The 18798-nt window shown below is 38.0% G+C and overlaps 1 protein-coding gene across 3 annotated transcripts in view; it reads right to left on the minus strand.

Annotated features, from left to right (window-relative positions):
* Window positions 1-18798, minus strand: part of TENM2 (teneurin transmembrane protein 2) — a 2693686-nt gene that overhangs the window by 871495 nt on the left and 1803393 nt on the right. The window lies entirely within an intron of this gene.

Here is an 18798-nt window from a genome sequence, read left to right on the forward strand (position 1 = left end):
CTTCATCTGTTGTATTTCACTTGTTCTTTTCTAGGATTTACTTCAACACTGTTTCAAGTCTAGATGTGACCTAAAGATATGGATGAAGAGGCTCTATATTTTACAGTCACTCCAGTAAATTTTGGAAACTTTTTAAATTCGGTTTCTCTTCTGTCATATGCATTTCTAAGAATCTGGCTGGGTTTCACCCCTCTCATCTGACGAAGGATCGACAAGGTGGCTGTAAGCTGTCCACACCAAGCCCTAATTGCAGGAACATGCAGGTATTTCCCTCCTATTGGCCTATTTGTTACTCTACTGATTAGTGGATCAGAAGAATATCTTTTACGAGCCAACTTCTTTATTTATTTTTTTAAATTTCTTCTAGCACATATATATGCATATTCGACATTTTCGAATTTATGTTTCAGTCACAAACTTATAAATGCTTTATGATATATATTGGGTTTTCAAATTTCCTTCCTCCAAATCCATATTTTGCTCACTCCCTCATTTATTTCATCAATCTATAGATTCGGCTAAGTTTGTCAATGTGATATACCGAGACTGTCTGCAGACCTTCGTCCCCACACTGCCATCAACACACACGCTGCGTGAATTCAGTTATGTTGACACTGAAATTCATGACAAGGCATGGAAGAAGAGGCAAGATGGTTTGGCTTTTTCTCCCTCTAAGGAGGGCATGGGTTTTTGAAGTATGGTCCAGGTACTAGCAGCACGGGCATCGCCAGGGAATTTGTTAGAGAGGCAAATCCCCACTTGTCTCCCCACGCCTACTAAAGCAGAGAACATGAGGCTGGGCCCAGGGAATTCTGATGAACACGCTGATGCACAGCTCAAAACCACCACTCTCAGCCAACCCCTTGCCCTGCGCCTGCGTGGGTTATAATCAGAGAGACAAAAGTGAATCAGCCCACTGGGTGCTCACTTTCGGAAATGCAGTGTGATATCATGATAGAGAAATACATTTACAGAGCACATTTAAGTCTCAGGATGGTTTAAAAAATAAATAAAAACTACAAACTAAAATAAAATTTACAAAGAATGCCACAGCCTTGGAAAAAAAAAAAGAAAGAAAGAAACGCTTAAAGCAAAAAATCATCAAATTTCATTGTAAAGGGGGAGAAAAAGTCACTGGCACTATTTAAAAATCGACAACATTTCTGAAGTAAAATTCCAAGTTGTCTTTCAGGTTTTGTTTACAGTATTTTTAGATCTCCCTCTGCATGCTATGTTTTCTTTTAGACATACTGCCAACTTTTTGTATCTGTCATCTGGTTTCGAAAATGAAGTTTCTCATCATTTTTTAAGCATTTCGATTGTCACACTAATGCTTGCTACATCTGGAAGTTCCTATGATAGGACGGATTTAGAATCTACATTTAAAAGCATATCAAATAATTACCAATATTTAATTTCATGTTCCTTCAGGAAAAAAATCCATTAGAGGTTCTATAGTTCTTCTTCCATGCCATCCCCTAAATTAAATTTTATATTTAAAAGACTAGATTCTTGGATTTCTCAGGCTTCACATTTTCAAATTTAAATTCAAAAAAGCATGATATGGAATAAAGTGATTTATCCCAGGGGTTTGTTCTTTTTAAGTATAAGATAAACTGAGAATCACGAGGGGGAGCGGAGGGGAGGAACCTCATGAGCCAGGCGAGCGTCCTCTTCTTATTTTCTTGTGTGACTACACGTCGCTTTGGGGTTTCTATTTTAAGCACCAGTCATTTATTCTTTCCTCCAATACAAAGATGTTCTAGATGACCGGGATATCGTTTTAATCATTTTTTTTTAATAGAAATCATTTGGCAACCTTCAACTCTGATAGTGTTTTTCCGAAAGGTTCAAAGTATTAAACCTAAGTGTCCTTCCATCCTCAGAGTGCAATGTGACTTCGGGAAGTTGATGTCACATTGGGAAGGATCAGGCTGTTTGAGATGCCGGCAAAGAGCATGAACTTGGGAGTCAGTCAAATTGCATAGGTATGAATTTACCTCTGTCACTGATTTGCTGAATGACCTTGAGCAATTCCTTAAACTCTGCCTCTGAGCTTTTTCAACTATAAAAAATGCAATAACAATTTATTTAGCCCTTGAGTTGTCAGTAAGGAGGATCAAATAAGTCAGTGCCTGTAGCAGGTTTAGCATGATCCCTAAGACATAGTATCAAATATTTATTGATATTATTTATTGATAATGTTTTAATGACTGGTTCACCTCTGAAATGATGCATTGATAAGAAGTTCTTTCAGTGACAGGCATGTATTTTAACACTTTGCATCCTGGGGTTAGCTAAACGTTTATATAGTTCCATAAACTTGTCAAAATAAATGATGGACAAGATGACTGGACAAATAAGTGGGTGGGTCCATGGAGAGTCTAATCCAGAGCTTCCTTGGGAAGCTGGGGAGAGGAAGCGCCACATTACTGGCCACCTATTTTTACCTACGGGAGCCCTCCACCTCCTCCTCCCTTCCACGCCCCATGCCAGCAACACACAGATACTCCCCTATCACATACACATGTGAGGAAGCAGAGGATGCACACACTGCTCATGCATCTGTAGGGAACACAAAGTTCTCTCCTGATGACTTCTCTTACCTAACCGAGAATGCGTGCGCTATCGTACTATACCGAATGCTTGTCTTTTCTTGTTTTGAAGAACCCAAGCAGAATCTTAGGACATTATATATATCAGGTTAACGCAGGCATTACACCTGTTATTTTTCTTTTTAAATATATAAATATTAAGGTTTATATTTAATATCATAATATAAAATACAGTAAAACGTACTGTAAGAAATATATACACTTTTATACTGTATTCCTTTATATATTATACATACTATAATGTGTATACATATATATTCATGACTTGTAAAAACAAGGAATGTCATTGTAGAAAATATTTTGGATATATGGATAGTTCTAGCCATTACATATACAGTAATACACTAATACAAAAATTGGGTAAAGATAGCCTACACTTATTTATTAGGGTTTATAGAGGTAGCAGTAATAACAATTCTCTCTTGAGTCCTAAACTAATTAAGAAGCAGTCAAAAGCTTCAGAGTATTAAATGGAAGAGCTCACTTCCCTACTCCTCTCTTGCCATAGAAAAAAAGAAACTTTTACATCTCAGACAGGAAAGGCATCTAGTTCCCAGAACCAGCTCCAAAGCCTTGGCTACCTGTCCCCGAGAGCAATAATCATTTGATCGGTGAAAATGGGAAAAGGAAGTAAACTGTGGGAGCTCCCTTTCCAGCCATGCCAGGGGGTGCCTGGCACTGTTGAATCTACCTGTGACTGAGTGCCTGAGTTCCACTGGAGGGCAGGGTGAGTTCAAGGGGTGACACAGAGTATTAGGAAGCCACTACTTTGATCTCCATTACCTGTCTCCCTCTGCTAATTTCTGCCTCAGGTTGGGAATGGACGGGTTATTCTTCAGTCCTTTATGTGTCCTTTGTAAGACTCAGGTACTATTATATAATTTGCTTGTTGCCACATAGCACATTGGGAATATTCAGTTTTGTTGTTAAATATTCCTTCTTTTAAAAGGTCATATTTAATGGCTATTCAACATTTCTATGATATGATGCTCTACACTTTATTGTACCAGTCTCCTATTATCGGATTATTGAGCTTTGTCAAAAAATGAAATTACTATAAATAATGCAAACATACAATATTCTTTCTATACCATTCTGATCATTTCCTGAAGATAAATTCCTAAAAGAAACTTCTGGGTCAATACATGCCTCCATTTGAAAAAAAAAAAAAAAAAACACAAAACTTTTTTTTTTTTTTTAATATATACAGTGCAGAGCTGTTATCCAGAAAGTTTGGGTTATTTCATGCTTTCCCCCAGAAGTGAGTGAGAGTAGCTGTTTCCTCACACCATTACTAGAATTAAGAAATGAGATGAAAACAGTGTCATATTTCACCTCCTGTGGTTTCATAGGCTTTTGGTTGCAAAAAGAGCCAAGGGCACCCTTTGTTTGGAAGGCACCGTTTACTGCAGTTTGCCCAAGTGTGAAATGTCATATTTCCTTAAGTCAAGTTACCCAATCTCTGACGTTACAAATATTAACGTTTAAAAACCTGTTTTGAAATTAAGACGAAAGCAAACATCATGTCTAATGTACATGTGCGGCAGGAGGGGGAAAGAAACCATGGAAACCAGCAGAGGAACTAAAATGGCAACTAAGAATTAGACACCAGGATAGAACCAGCAATGGGCCAGATGAGGATTGTAACCGGAATCAATGTGACAGGAATTACAAGGTGTTCATTTTTTTTTCCCTCCTTTGTTCATGCTTTTAGGAACCCGTGATAAAAAGTTTCCCTCTACTATACTTTTGCTTCTCGTACCACTCCTTAAAAATACCACAGGCAGTTTACACACACAAATACAGCTCAATTTAGACCACAGGATGGCACTCTGGGTGCATACAAGTGACGAAGTGCCATACTCCCCCTGGGGGAAAAAAAAATAATTAAAAAAAAAAAAAAAAGGCTCCCTGTCCCTTGGGAGGCTCAGAGAAACACTACTCACAGCCCCAACTAAAAATCCAAATAAGAGTCCAGCACTTATCCATGGGAAGAGTTTAGAGTGACTAAATAGTGACTAACCTTTTCTCCATTCAGAATTCTGGGGCTTCTCTCCAGTGTGTTTGTCTCCAAATGTCAAATGCTGGCCAGGGGCTCCCTAGAACACCCCACCGTGTAGCCTTCTCACTTTCTTTAAGGTTATACTGTGGAGAGCGGGGATATTCTCCCGGCTTCAGGGGAAGCAGTTATATCCCTGAGATGAACACATCAGGAAATGTAAACATGTAACTGCCTGTGGATCGCATGGTGAAAATTCATTTCCATATCGTTGATAGTTCCAAGTATCCAAAATAGCAGTGTGTGTTTTTTTTTTCTTTAAATATAATTAATATTCTCTTGTGAAAGGGAGGTTAACATGTGCTAAAGTAGTTGCAGATAAATCATAAAGAAAAAAAAATTTCCCCACATTTGGACAACTGGAATTGTCTTTCTCATTATAATAATCATTCTTATTATCATTCAAATGCAATATAAAAAAAAAGCATCCTTAAGTTTTAACTGTTTAGACTTCTGATGTTATCATTAAAACATTAAAGGAAGACATAAAGATGACATAAGTCCTCAGTGAACAAAGCACACTTCCCTAAATGTTTAATAAACTATTAATAATAGGAAGATTTAGATTAAAATCACAATAGTGAGTTTTCACTGATGGAAAGAAAGAGGAAGCTATTCTCAGGCAAAGGTATGGAGGGGAAGGATGATAAGGGGACAGTATGGGTACTAAGTAAACTCCTGCCAAAGAATTACCAGAAAAAAAATTAATATAATATTTAAAGTAATACAAAATAATAGCCTTGAAGGCCAAGCTAAGGCTTTTTTTAGATGTGTCCCAGGCACACAATGACAGCGCCGGACAAGGATGCTGTGTGATGGAGACAGTTTTGAGATCAATCAGGTATCAGTGCAGAAAAAAGTGGATTAGGAAAAGGGTTAGAGGCGAAGCAGAGAGACTGAAGGCATGGAGATAAGTTAGGAGGATATAGCAGTTGACTAATGTAACAAGGGCTTAGACAGAGTGGAAATGGAGAAAAATCAGTAGGTTAAAGAGATACTGGGAGAAATATGGACTGTCCAGACTAGGTGACTAAGTGAAACTAGCAATTCAGCCTTCAGAATCACAACTTCAGATACCCCGGCATCTGAACACCACCTTCAATCTTTTCAGCTCACTACGATAATTCTTTGAGCTGCTCTCCAAGGACTCATTTTTCTTTTTCTATAGTCTCCTCTAGTCTTCAGTTCATTCCTTTCTCCTGCTCCACCAGAATAATATCCTTAAAAATATCCTCAGATCCTTTTTCTCAATTTATTTGGCAACAGCTTGGATGATCCCAACCAGCCATCCGGTTTTTCCCACTCCGACTGCATCCATAGCGATTAACAATATTGGGAATTGTGCAACCAGACCAAAGCGTGGAGGTATAAATCCACGAAACATGGCCTTAAGTTGCCCCCCAATTTTACTACTTTTCCTTGCTATGTTCCAACTCAGCAACTGTGGCAAGCATTTTCACATGCTCCTCCTTCCTTTCATCTGATAACCTTGCCTCATTTTCTTGAAGAATCTCTAGGAACCCTGAGATAGAAACTTCACACCAAATCTAGTAACCCGCCATGTCTGCACCCATTTTTTCCTGCTCTCTCATTACATTGGGAAATATTTTCTTCCTTCCATTAAATCCCCAAACTTTTAAACTTTACTGGATCTGAGCTCTGCTCTTTCTCTCTTACATTTTTGGCCTCATGGTCTATAATGGATATTTCCCATCCACACAGAAAAGATCAAGAACTCACTCATTTAATCATCAAAGGCTTAATGAGTATCTGCTGTGCATCAGGTGTTCTACGAGTCAGGAATACATGAATTACACAGACAGACAGACAGACAGACAGACACACACACACACACACACATAAAAAAAATAATATGGAGTTCTATACTCTGTTAGTAGGGAATCTAGACTCATCTGAAAACAAACAAAAAATATAACAATCCACTTCTATTACCACACAATCTTCTTCAGCTATCAACCATCACTCTGTTCTACTTCATAGAAAACTTCTTCAAAGAGTTGTGTACATGCCTCGTCCTCACTCTGTCATCCTGCAATCATTTTTCAAACCACTCCAATCTTGCTCCTCTTCCCATCACTCTACTGAAAGTGCTCCAGCTCAGGGCTCAAAAGATATCTGTGTTGCCAAATGCAACAATTGCTCTTTGGTCCTCATCTCATTTGACCCCTTGGCAGCATTTAATGGTGTCATCAATCCTTTCTCCTTGAAGCACTCTGCTCTTGACTTCTGTTATACCACAGTCTCGGAATCCTTTCGGTTCCTTAATTATACCATTATATGTGATTCTCTCTGTGCGTGCAATGTTCATGCTTTCTTTTTGTCTGTCTGCCTTTGTGCTACCTTCTTGTCTTTAGGACCTAAGAATTCTTTCCTATGCATCTGATTTAATTTTTCTACCCTATTCTTTGCCTCCAGAGCCTGTGTGACAAATTTGTACGTATATATGCTAATTTGTTTAATTTTGTAAGGAAAGACATTTTTCTACCATGATATACTACTCTTATATTATTAATCTGTCTAGTAATAAAATTATATACAATTATATACCTAGTAACTGATATGCAGTAAATAGTAGTTGAATGAATGAACTAGTATTTTCCTCTCATTGTATTATACTTGAGACTGAAGAGACAGAGTCCAAAGTAACTCCTTGTCTTTTGGAGTGGAGGATAAAGAAAATTGCAATGAAATTCATAATGTAGGAAAATTTGATACTGGATTTGATTTGCTCTGGGAGGAAAGACTGTGATCCATTTTGGGACTTGTTTGATGTGAGTTGTCACTGGAACATTTTTAAAAAAGATGGAGACATGTTTTAGTAAATACTGTGATTTTTTTTTATTATTATTATGCACTCTACCCCTTTCCCATTATGTGGGCACCTTAATACTTAGGAGCTTGATCTCCCCTCAAGTACTAAGGTACTTATGTTACTCTTATTTCCTCTTGTCAGGGATTTGTTTGTGAAGCCAGGTCTAAGCCAAATGGTACCTAACACTCAGTGATAATAAGGATTTACTCAGATGAACCCAGCACCCAAAACAATGCAAAGAGACATGAAAAGATTTCTTAAGACATATGGGAAGTGTTTTCTTTTTCTAAGAGCAAGTAATAGAGAGATACCCTCTCTCTTGCTGCAAACGAAGGAAGAAGCACAGAGTCTTAACTGTTGCTGTTGATTATCCCGTGCACTGCCAAAAGAAAGCCATGCTTAGGATAAAGCCAATGTGTGGAGAGCAAATCCAAAAGATAGAGAGAACTTGGCTCCATAATTATACCAAGAATGACCAAGCTGACAAACTCTGAAGCCACTTAACTCTGCTTTTCTCCATTATTACCTAATAGACCTAACAGTACATATAGTATTAGATTGTCTATTTTCTTTTTAATCTTCTTAACTGATACACATAAGAGTTTGAGAGAATAAGTGGAAGTAAAACCAAGAAAATGGACGAGATCACTGAAGGAATGATATGATTCCAAAAACAATGGGAGGAATCAAGCAACAACAGGTGACCAACTATTATATCTGAATAAATGTTTAATAGAAAGAATAAGCGCAGATATGGACAAATAGGGCAAAAGAAAAAGATCCCCTACCAGAGTCACTTAGTCATCTAATCTGTTGTTTAGAGGAATGATAGCTGTCATATCATTTGATCATATCAGGACAATGGTATGTAAGAGAAGCCCAATACCAAATAAACAAGAATATATGAAAAAGCATTTCTAGAAAAAAAATTCAATAAAATTCCAATAAGGAATATCAAGGATAAATCCATTAATTAAATCGTGAATACACTTAACTTTATACACATTTCTCAACTGTTTCACAATTTTTTGAGACATGTTCTTTATTCTAGGCAGTGTCCTAGCACTGGGTCTGGGCAACGTTGCCCACACACACAGATTAGAAAAAGGTCCACCACAGTTTGGTTCATTCTGAGATACATCTAAGTATAGGTACTGGCACTCTGGCAACTGAATAACCCAGTGTTACTGAGCTTGGGCTAGGTAAGGGGTCTTGAGGAAATCATGCCTGAATCATACGTCTAAGGAAGAATAGGAGCAGTTGGGAAAAACAGAAAGCAAGTTATTGGCAGAAAGAACAAACCCAGAGAGATGAGAAATGTATAGCAGAGCTCTATGGTCTGAGGTGTGATGCTTGTGTCCTGACCTGTATTTTAGCTCCCTCTTTAAAACTGGGACTCTTACATTTTGCCCCGTCAGTCCACGAAAAGCCCATCGGCGCAGTCCAAATAAGAGAATAAATGAAGTGGCCATGAGCCACGGTGTTCTACATTATCACTTACGGTTAGGTAAATAAACATGACAAGATACTCCTCAAAGATGTCTTGAAGATACCAGTTATTTTTGTTTGATTTTGAAAAACAAGTGACTTGGATGCCACTCTCTCTGATATTTATTTCATCACTTGCAGACTCAGCCACACAAGGGTGTTGCTCTATTTATGAGTCAAATATGCAAATAGTGGTCCCCAATTACATTTTATATACCACAATACAGTGAACGATGGGCTCTCAGAAAAGTCTTCTCTCAATGAATATCTGATCACAAGCAAATATCTGCTTATTTTCTAAAATAGAAACTGAAGCAATTTTTATCTGTGATCAAGAACATCTTTTTTCCTGATCAAAGGTGTGAGAGTCCAAACAACTTGACTATTTTCATTCTTTATAGGCTTCTGATAAATTAAGACAATCTGCTAAGTCCTGATCATTACTATCTCATTTCTCTTTCTTGTGCCTAGGTAAACAGAAGGCAGGCAGGCCAGCTCTCATAGTCATACAATGAAAGGAAGGTTACACTTGACAAAGGCAGCTGTCCTGTGCATGCAGACGTAGGCAGAAGCTAATCATCATTGGCACAAGAAAAAAGCACAATAAATTGAAACTTCCTTTGCAAATCTCAGAGGCTGAAGAATTTACAATCTCCCTCAATAGCTAAATCTTGTCTTAGGCATATTCTAACCTTAGAGAAGCTTTCCCTTAGGTCTAACTCAAGCATATTTTCATGGAAAGTAACTTAATCTGGTCTCAGGGAAAAGCAGAAAACATTTAATGTGGCAAGATTCAAGGCATGAAGACTAGGTACTTGGCTTGAAAAACATCTTTCCTACTGACATTACCATATTTCACAGGACCTAAAATCTATTGATTACATGATTATATTGCAAAAAAAAAAAAAAAAAAAAAAAAAAACTAAGAAAAAATGTCGGCAATCAAGCTGTGGACTAATAATGTTTTATCATTCAAAATTTTTTAACTTATTGAAAGACCACCTAAGAATTATTTAGATAAAGATTTAAATTGTATGATTCTTTTCTGTAAAGATAAACAAATTATATTCCTAACACTTCACATTCAAAATCCTACTTTTCGAAATCACTGTTTTTTGACTAAGAGTCGTAAAGGTCTATATTTTTCCACACATGAAGACTCTGGACAGTTGGGGAGGCATTTTGTAAAATAGTGACCGGCTATCATCTTGATTTTCTTCCAAGCTATCGGCATCCATCTTAAAAGTTTTATTGATGCTTTCTTCATCTTAGGAGAAGGTTTAAATGGAAGACCATCAGATAACAACAAACATTCCTTCTTTAAATGATCACTAAATGAAATATCAAGCTTCTGTATTTAAATGCAACTAAATTCAACATACATTACTGATAATGCACATGACTTGATTGAAATTAAGACAACTTGGTACATGCGTAGATGATGGCAGTTTCATTACAACGAACTTTGACCAACAGTGACTCAGGGCTGCCATCGATTGTCTCAGAGATGTTAAAATGTGAAAAACATGTCTTAAAATTGGTGAAACATGGATATTCCACATGGAAACTCCTTATTTATGCACTTGTTCAGTCACTACAAATTACGTTTATTGAGTGCTCAATAAAGGGCAGGCACGTGGAAAAGAGTCATGAGTGATGAAGTGGACAGACTGGTTTCTCCGATCACAGACTTAGAAACTCCTGGATCAACAACTATATCCTGTGACATAGTTTATGGACTGATAACAAATAGGGTTTCCCAGTCTCTTGCAAGATATCTGTTGATCAAAAAACCCCCAGGAATTGTAAGAGGAACTTCTGCTATTCTGCCAAGATGCCATCTGCCCTTAACAGGAGAAATAGTAAGTGGAGAGGTTTCTGGAAAGAAATAAAGATGTTAATCTTAGATCATGTTTACTTAGATAATGGCAGAGAAAAAACAGAACAGACTCAAACTACATGGACGAAGGCATTCCCGTGTTTGAAGTGAGAAAAAGAGTGCGCAAGTAGAGGCAGGCTGAGTGGGGGAGACATGATAACAGCCAGCAGGTGATACAGAATGGGACTGAAAGCAAGAAGTTTCTCTCGTTGAATCTTTACTTCCTTTTGACACCTGTGGATCTACCCAGTGGATGGTTTTATAACTCTCGTGAGCTTTCCAAGTTCAAGAACTTACTTGCCTAAATGTAGGGTCTAGATGACTCAATCCACACTCCATACACATCCCTGGATTCAGCCCTCCTGCCTGCCTCCAGTTGTATCACACCTTTCAATACAGAATCGTCCAATGAAACTTTTCAAAGGATCTTGGAAGACCTCTAAAGTGTAATCCAAAAATCAAATTGTTTTAGAAACAGAGAAACAGAAAGCAAGTTGCCTAAGAACACTCAGCTTTCTCCCTGTCATATATTTTTCTCTGACACTGGAGGCATTTGATTATTACGCCTCTAGTGTCTTCTAGCCCTCGACTTAATAACAGGTATCTCTTTCTCAGACACCTCCAGACAGCTACTTTTTGTTATTTATACTAGGAATGATGGTTGCTTCCCATAGAAAAAAATACTGTCCACCATCTGTGGTTTGTTGAGTTGAGCAGCTTAAAATACACACATGAACACACACATGCAGAGACACATACATGACTTCTACATGTCAAGCAATGTCTTGGCTTTAGATAAAAAGATAAAAGCAATAATTGACTCGAATAAGGCAGCACGTAGTGGCTCCCCAGCTGAAGAGATTCAAAGATGATCTCAGGGAGGAAGAGATGCCTGAGAAGAGATATACAAGATAACCGGGAGTTTGTGGGGTGGGAGGGAAGCGCATTGGCGGAGTGAATGTCTATTGATTTTGCCTATTTAGGGCCCTCCTTCCTGCCTCTGAACATGGCAAGGCCAGCTTCTGAGGACCCCACCTCCTCACTCTTATTCCATGGGATTCACTTTCTTGACTCGGGGCCACCCATGTCACCCAGGTCTCACTCATCGGAGTATCCCAGAGACATGACCACAAGATTGGTTTCTTAATGTATGAAAGACTTTAACCAGTATCAAGAGACTTGAGTCTGTGACTTTTATTGAAATAGCTGGAGTTGTGTGTAGGTTGAGCTGTGACCTGGAGCAGTTGGCAGCATCTTGTAACCATGAGGGAGAGGCTTTCTGACAATGCCGAAGATGGTGCCATTATGGAGGAAGGTGTGACAGACACCTGGGGAGGGAGATCAATACCTGATAAAACCATTAGAGTATCTGGATCCAGCAGTGCCTGAAGCTGGAATAAATCCACCTCAAACTTTTCAGTTGTGTGTGAATTGAGAGTTTGTGTGTGTGTGTGTGTGTGTGTGTGTGTGTTTTGTTTGTTTGTTTGTTTTTTACTAAACGCAGATTGAGTTGTATTTTGTTTCCTGCATTTGAAGGACTTCTAAAGGTGAGGTGGGTGGCTGGTGCAGGTGAAAAGAGGTGAATCTGGCGGGGGAGGGGGGAGCAACAAGTAGAACGCTATGAGCTAAACTATGTTGTATAAAAATCCACATGTTGAAGTCTTAGTCCCCAGTATTTCAGAAGGTGACTGTATTTGGACATAGGGTCTCTAAAGAGGAAATTAGGTTAAATAAGGCCATTAGCGTAGGCCCTAACCCAATGCCTTATTAAAGAGGACATTAGAACACAGACATGTGCACAGGGAAGACCATGTACAAACACGGCCAGACGATGATGTCTATAAGCCAAGGGGAGAGGCCCTCCGAAGAAATCAACCCCGCTATCTCCTTGATCCTGCACTTCCAGCCTCTAGAACTCAAGGGGATAAATTTCTGCAGTTTAAACCCCCCAGTGTATGTAACTTTGTACAGCAGCCATCACAGACTAATAAAGGCGGGTTTCCAGAAAGAAAGATTGTTGTGAGTAAAGGACCAGGGATGCCAAAATGGGTACATTTGGAAGTGGTAATAGATGAATAGCACTAAGAGTTAGGCAGGGAATAAGGTAAAGTATGTTCAGAGGGACACAGAAAGTAGAAGGGGCATATGCCACCTTCATCACAATGTTATGATGTTTCATTCTTTCTTAATACATAATCTCTTTTCTCATATGGGGACAAGCCGCAGTGCTTACTTTTCAGACATTGTGAGTCAAGTCTTCAAACAGCTATTTCTTTTGAAAGGTATGAGAGACCCATTTCCGCCAAACATAATCAACCTTTCCTGCTAAGTTTACAGAATAACCCTCTTTCACAAGAGCCCCACGATTGTGCTGTGCTGTGTTGGGTGAAAATCTGGCATTTTTAAGTTGCTGTCTTCAAGTAGCCTGGCTTCTAAGAAATGGGTCATTGTGGTTTTTTGCTTCAAAATGGTATATGGCTCTCTTCTGTCTATGCACAGCAGAGTCTTGATGAAACAAAGTACAGTCTGGCCTTTAAACAATGGTGACAAAAAAGGCCTAAGTTATTGAACCTTCAGAAACTTCTCAGCCTCAAGGACATGTTCTTTACTGTTATCGTAACGAAGTCCTTTAGCTCTGGGAGTTAGAGAAAATAGTGAAGATGAAGGATGATTCAAAAGCTAGAGGAATGAAAAAAAAGGAACTTCTGTTTGAAAAAGAATTTTAAGAATTGGACCTGTTTGTGTCCTTAGCCCTGGGTGTGCGGACTCATTAGAGGAACTAAATTCTTGATGTTTCATCTGGATATACAAAGACAGAGCTAGAGTTGGTAACTCAAGGGAACTAGTCTCTTGTGTTATTTCTAACTCTCCACTTATTAAAGTTAGACCAATGCTATTTTCTCTGTCTTGAGTTCTATCAGAGACATTTTAAAGTGTTCTTATATAGCTTGATAGAAATCATCTGGGCATTCTTGAGTGTTTTCATGGATTTTTCCCAACACATATATAAAAACTATAAGGTTCTTTTTTTTTTTTTCAAAACTACTATTTTACTTTTTGATATAATTAAACTATTGTATTTTCATAAACCATGTTCTCCATATCAGGCTATCATACATACACTTGTGTTCTGTGGCATTAAAAAAAAACAAAAAAACAAAAAAACAAAAAAACAAAAAAACCTTTATTTTTGAAATTATGCTTTCTTCTCATACTCAGTGATGCTAGGTTTCAATCTCGGCTAAGATATTTTCTGTTGAGTCACTCTAAAAACAACTTCTAATGCTTTTTATACTTAGGGGAAAAATGAAATTAAGTGCTTTCTTATCATATTAAGTGAATACATTATATGTTAACAACCATTTTCTTATTTTTATAATGGAAAAAATTGTTAAGCACAATTTCACTCTCCCTAATTGTAATAGAGCAGATTTGCTTTTAGACGGAAATACAACAAACTCTCTGAGAAACAGCAGTCAACCCCAAATGGGGTTGAAATCCTGCTGAAAATGACCTTCTTTATAAATGGATTTAATTTTATAGATAGGTCAGGACTTTATGCCCTTCCTAAAATATATATTTCCTACTGGATTACTGCTTGTTAGTTTCAGACATTGCTATAAATGAATTTTAAAAAAAAAAGGAAGAAGAGACATTATTTTGCTAAAATGCATAGTTACACATGTAATTATATGGCCTTCTATTTTAAAACAAAGTTTGAGTAATCTGCATGAGCAGACAGCTACCTGCAGTTGGACTGACTTTTAAAAAAATATTTATCTAATGCCTACACAAATGTCAAGGTCAGGCTTTTATGTTCCACCTTCTCCATCAGACTGCCAACCTCAGAGTTCACAATGTTGCTCTCACAGAACTCACAGAGTATTTATTGTTGCTGCCGTTGATTTGGCACTTAGCATACGCTCCTTGGCATTGCTAATTATCTTTTCTATGTACATGTGTCCAAGTGGCTGACTCTCCTTGACTGTAAAAGCAACATCTTCAAGTACTTTATATTTCCTGCACATAGCACAGACTCTTTGCTAGAGCAGATTTTCAACATATGTTTTTGGATGATGGTGGTAATAATGCAATAAAGGGGAGGTGTTATTCAATTTGCCCTGTGATGCTGAGGCGACTTGAAAACTTTTTGCTATAACCTACCACGGAGCTTTGTATATTGAAGAAAACTAGCGCATGTTTAGTAAAATGTATGAAACTTTCTTTCAGTCCAGGTAAGCTGGTATTCAGCTACTGAACTAATTCACATTACATTTCTGTATACATTTGATTCTTCTAGCAGATTCTTACTCGCTGAACACTTTTGTCAGTAGTTTTCCACCCTGGCTTTATATCAAAATTGCCTGCAAAGCTTTATAAAATGAAGATGCCACTCAAAATCTAAAATATTAGAATACTGGTGAATAGGGCCATTATTTCATAGTTTTAAAATACCTCTACTAATGAATCTGATGTGCAACCAGGTTTTAAAACCATTGGAAATCCTTCTCAAAGACTTTATTTTTGCAAATGTCTAGTCTTATATTTTCCCTTTTTTTTAACTTTCCCAGATTTTACTTATTATTTAAATCACACATGAAATCATGGTACAGGCAAAGAAAGGAGACACCGAACGTCTATAACTTACGTGCACCTGTGTACACTCATATTTAATTTCCCACATTGCTTTACAAAAGATTTAAAGCAGCTTTCAAAATAATTCTAGAGTAAAATTAATATGGAGGGAATTAAAGCTAAAGAAATCCAAGGGTAAACACTAAATAACAGATATGCGTGAGGATAACGTTTGCAAACTGAGATGCATCGAGCTCTATTTAAAGATTTAATGTAGACCACACATTTATCTAGGCCTACATTGCCTAGCAGCCAAAGCAGGAGACGTATGCAGGTGCCATGCAATCTTCATAAGATGAAAGCAATTCATTTTCCCAGACAGTGATGGATCCTTATAAAGAGGAAAACTTTTAGCTGTGACAGACAACATCTCCCACTGAGTCATTGTTAACGTACAACAATGCATTTTCTTCCTCTGTTTCTTCACGTTGCCATTAGGATACTCTGCTGGCATCATGACAAAACACAATTTTGCAAAAGCAATCCTACGAGGAGCCTAAACTGTACAATTCTTCAGAAAGCGAATTTTAGAGAACGAATGTCCTTCAGATAGTTTTCCACAAATATTTGTTCTCGTGACTGTTTTTGGTAACGATTTGTAAATGTTGGAGATGGTCTTCAAACGCGCACGAGCCTGGTCTGTGGATGTTCTCGGCTGCTAATTAAGGGCAGACCCATTTGCTTGACCAGCATCTGTTCAGAGAGCCAACTCTGGTCTTGCAGAGTTCTTGAGACCCTACTCTTACTGTCTGATCTATTTTTGATGCAGAAACTTAGAAAGAACATAGGTGCCCTTTGTGCAGCTCAGGGTTTCATGCATCTGGGCTTCGCATGTCACACGCTGATTCACCTTCGTGACACAATTATCTAACTGGATTTATGTGTGTGAGCAATAAAACGTAAAACGAGCAGTGACTTAAAAAGTCCTTGGTTTCGCTTAGAGAATGCACAGTCTTTAAAAAGATTCTTTGTAGAAAAAGTTTACACTGCCTACTATATTCTTGTAAATAGTAGCTGAAATGTCCACAAATTCAGTTCTTGGTTGCCTTGTGACTAAAAGAAAGAGTCTTGCACTACTGGCTACAAGAATCACAGTTTCCATGAGTGACCAAAAAAAAAAAAAAAAAACCTGGGTTTTTAAGAGAAGCATTTATTTATTTATTTATTTATTTATTTTATTTTGAGAGTCTCTTCTCTTTTCCATGAGCTTTAATAAAGAAATGGCATCCACGGGGCCTCTTTTGCAACACTGGTTTTTGGAGAAACACACCCTGGAGTTGGTGCCAGAATAGTTCAAAGGCCTCAGCAAACATCTATCTGACCCGAACCCTCACACTTCAGAGGTCTGGCCTGATTTTAGAGGTCCGTTTCTTCTCGCAGACACTCAAATCATATCTCCTTTGTGTGAAAAAATAAGATTTCATGCACAATCAAGTTTATCTACCCCAAATCAATAAAAGTACTAAAACAGATATAAAAGAAATACAGTTAACCAATTTAAATATTATTGAAAGTCTTGTAGAACTACAGATATGCTGAATGTGAAATTTCCCAGTTAAAAGGTGTGTTGAAAGCGTTTCAGGCAACACTAGAATGCTTTCAAACGATGCGCAGCCACTTATGAAGACTATTCAGGTGCTTTTCCTAATCTGAAAGGGAGTGCTTTTTCATAGCATTAGTTTTATAATGAGCCTTTTCAGGCAAATTTCAAAGGGTGCATGGTTCACATACTTTAAACTAAATTCACTCATAATTTAGCATTCGACAAAAGCTAATGCTTAATTGTCTCTAAAGAGGCTATAGAAGGAAAACATTTTTCTTATTCACAAACATGGAGCTAAACAGTGGGGCTCCCTCTCATCACTACCCCTCCCTAATTTTTATAAGTACAATGGCTCTGTAAAGAGCTGCCCATGAAGAGGCTGGGGGGACAGATGCCAGGGTGACTCAGGAGGCTGAGACTCACTTGCTTCATACAACATGGCCTGTCACCCTTGGTCTGAACACCGTCAGGGAAGAAGATTGGAACCTGGAGGTATGAAGGAATCCAGATTTGTAATCTGCATCAGTGTGGGATATGCAGCAGTTTTCTATGGGCCGATGCCTTGAGATAAGACATTTAAATTCGCTGAGCTCCGCCCAACTTCCTCAATGGCAAATCGAGGAGGCTGTGCTTGACAGATGGTCTCAGTTATCACAGTGGTTAACAGCACAGACAGAGGGGGAAGCCAGAGGCTTGCCTCCATAATCCTCGCTCTGCCACTTCCTATGTGACTACAGGCAGGTAAACTAAACTCTCCATGTCTCAATGGACTCATCTGTACAGTCCTTCTAGAACTATGGAATGAGTTCACGCACGTGAATAATATACAGTTTGTCTAAGAAAGTGCTACATCCATCTTAAGTGCTACGATTCTTATTGTTATTGTTACATCCTTCCCAACTCTCACATTTTGAGTCTCCTGGAAAAGCAACAACCTGTTCTCTTACTTTGTTCATTTACTTTTCTTTCCTTCTTGTATGTCTTTCACTTAGCGGCACCTTTTGGTAAAATCTTCTTTCTTTTCCTTCTAGAACCTTGCCACATTCAAAGCACAACTGCCTTCTGAGGATGGGGAGGGGTGGGTGTTGAGGAGAGGGAATCCGATTAAACAACGCCATGCCTTCAAGGAACGGGACGGTTCCCTTGGAAGATGGCATGTTAAAATATAATCACATGAGAAAATCTTTTTGGAAACAAAACTTTTGACCCTATTCAATCCTGAGAAAACTGTAGAAATAAGCAAATAGGAAGAGAAAAAAAAAAGCGTAAGACCAAAAAAAAAAAAAAAAGAAAAAAAAGAAAAAAACAACCCTGCTCTTGTAAACCTTTTAAAATCTCAAGTAATTTTCATAATCGTGACACTTGGCACAATTGGATAGTATCTTATATTGATTCTCAGGTTTTAAGACAATAATCATTACATTATTATCTGCAGCCTAAGCTGTGCAGTGTAACTTCCTAATTAGGATTTTAAAAAAAGAGCCAGGAGCGACCCCAGCAAGTCACATCAAGTCAATATTTTTAATAAAGATTAAAAAAAAAAAAAACCCTCTACGAGGTTGTATTAGAGGCGGCTCTGGCATGTCTATTGATTGATTAACAGTTGGCATTACATCTCATAAAGGGCTCATTATGTAAAGCATCAATCTAAGCGTGATGTCCCCCCCCCACCACCTTTTAAATACTATTGATTTGTTTTGATGTTTTGTTTTGTTTTAAGCACAGTTTGGGAACAGAGAATATCGA

This window comes from Rousettus aegyptiacus, unplaced genomic scaffold (genome assembly GCF_014176215.1).
Source record: "Rousettus aegyptiacus isolate mRouAeg1 unplaced genomic scaffold, mRouAeg1.p scaffold_m13_p_7, whole genome shotgun sequence".
Lineage (NCBI taxonomy): Eukaryota > Metazoa > Chordata > Mammalia > Chiroptera > Pteropodidae > Rousettus > Rousettus aegyptiacus.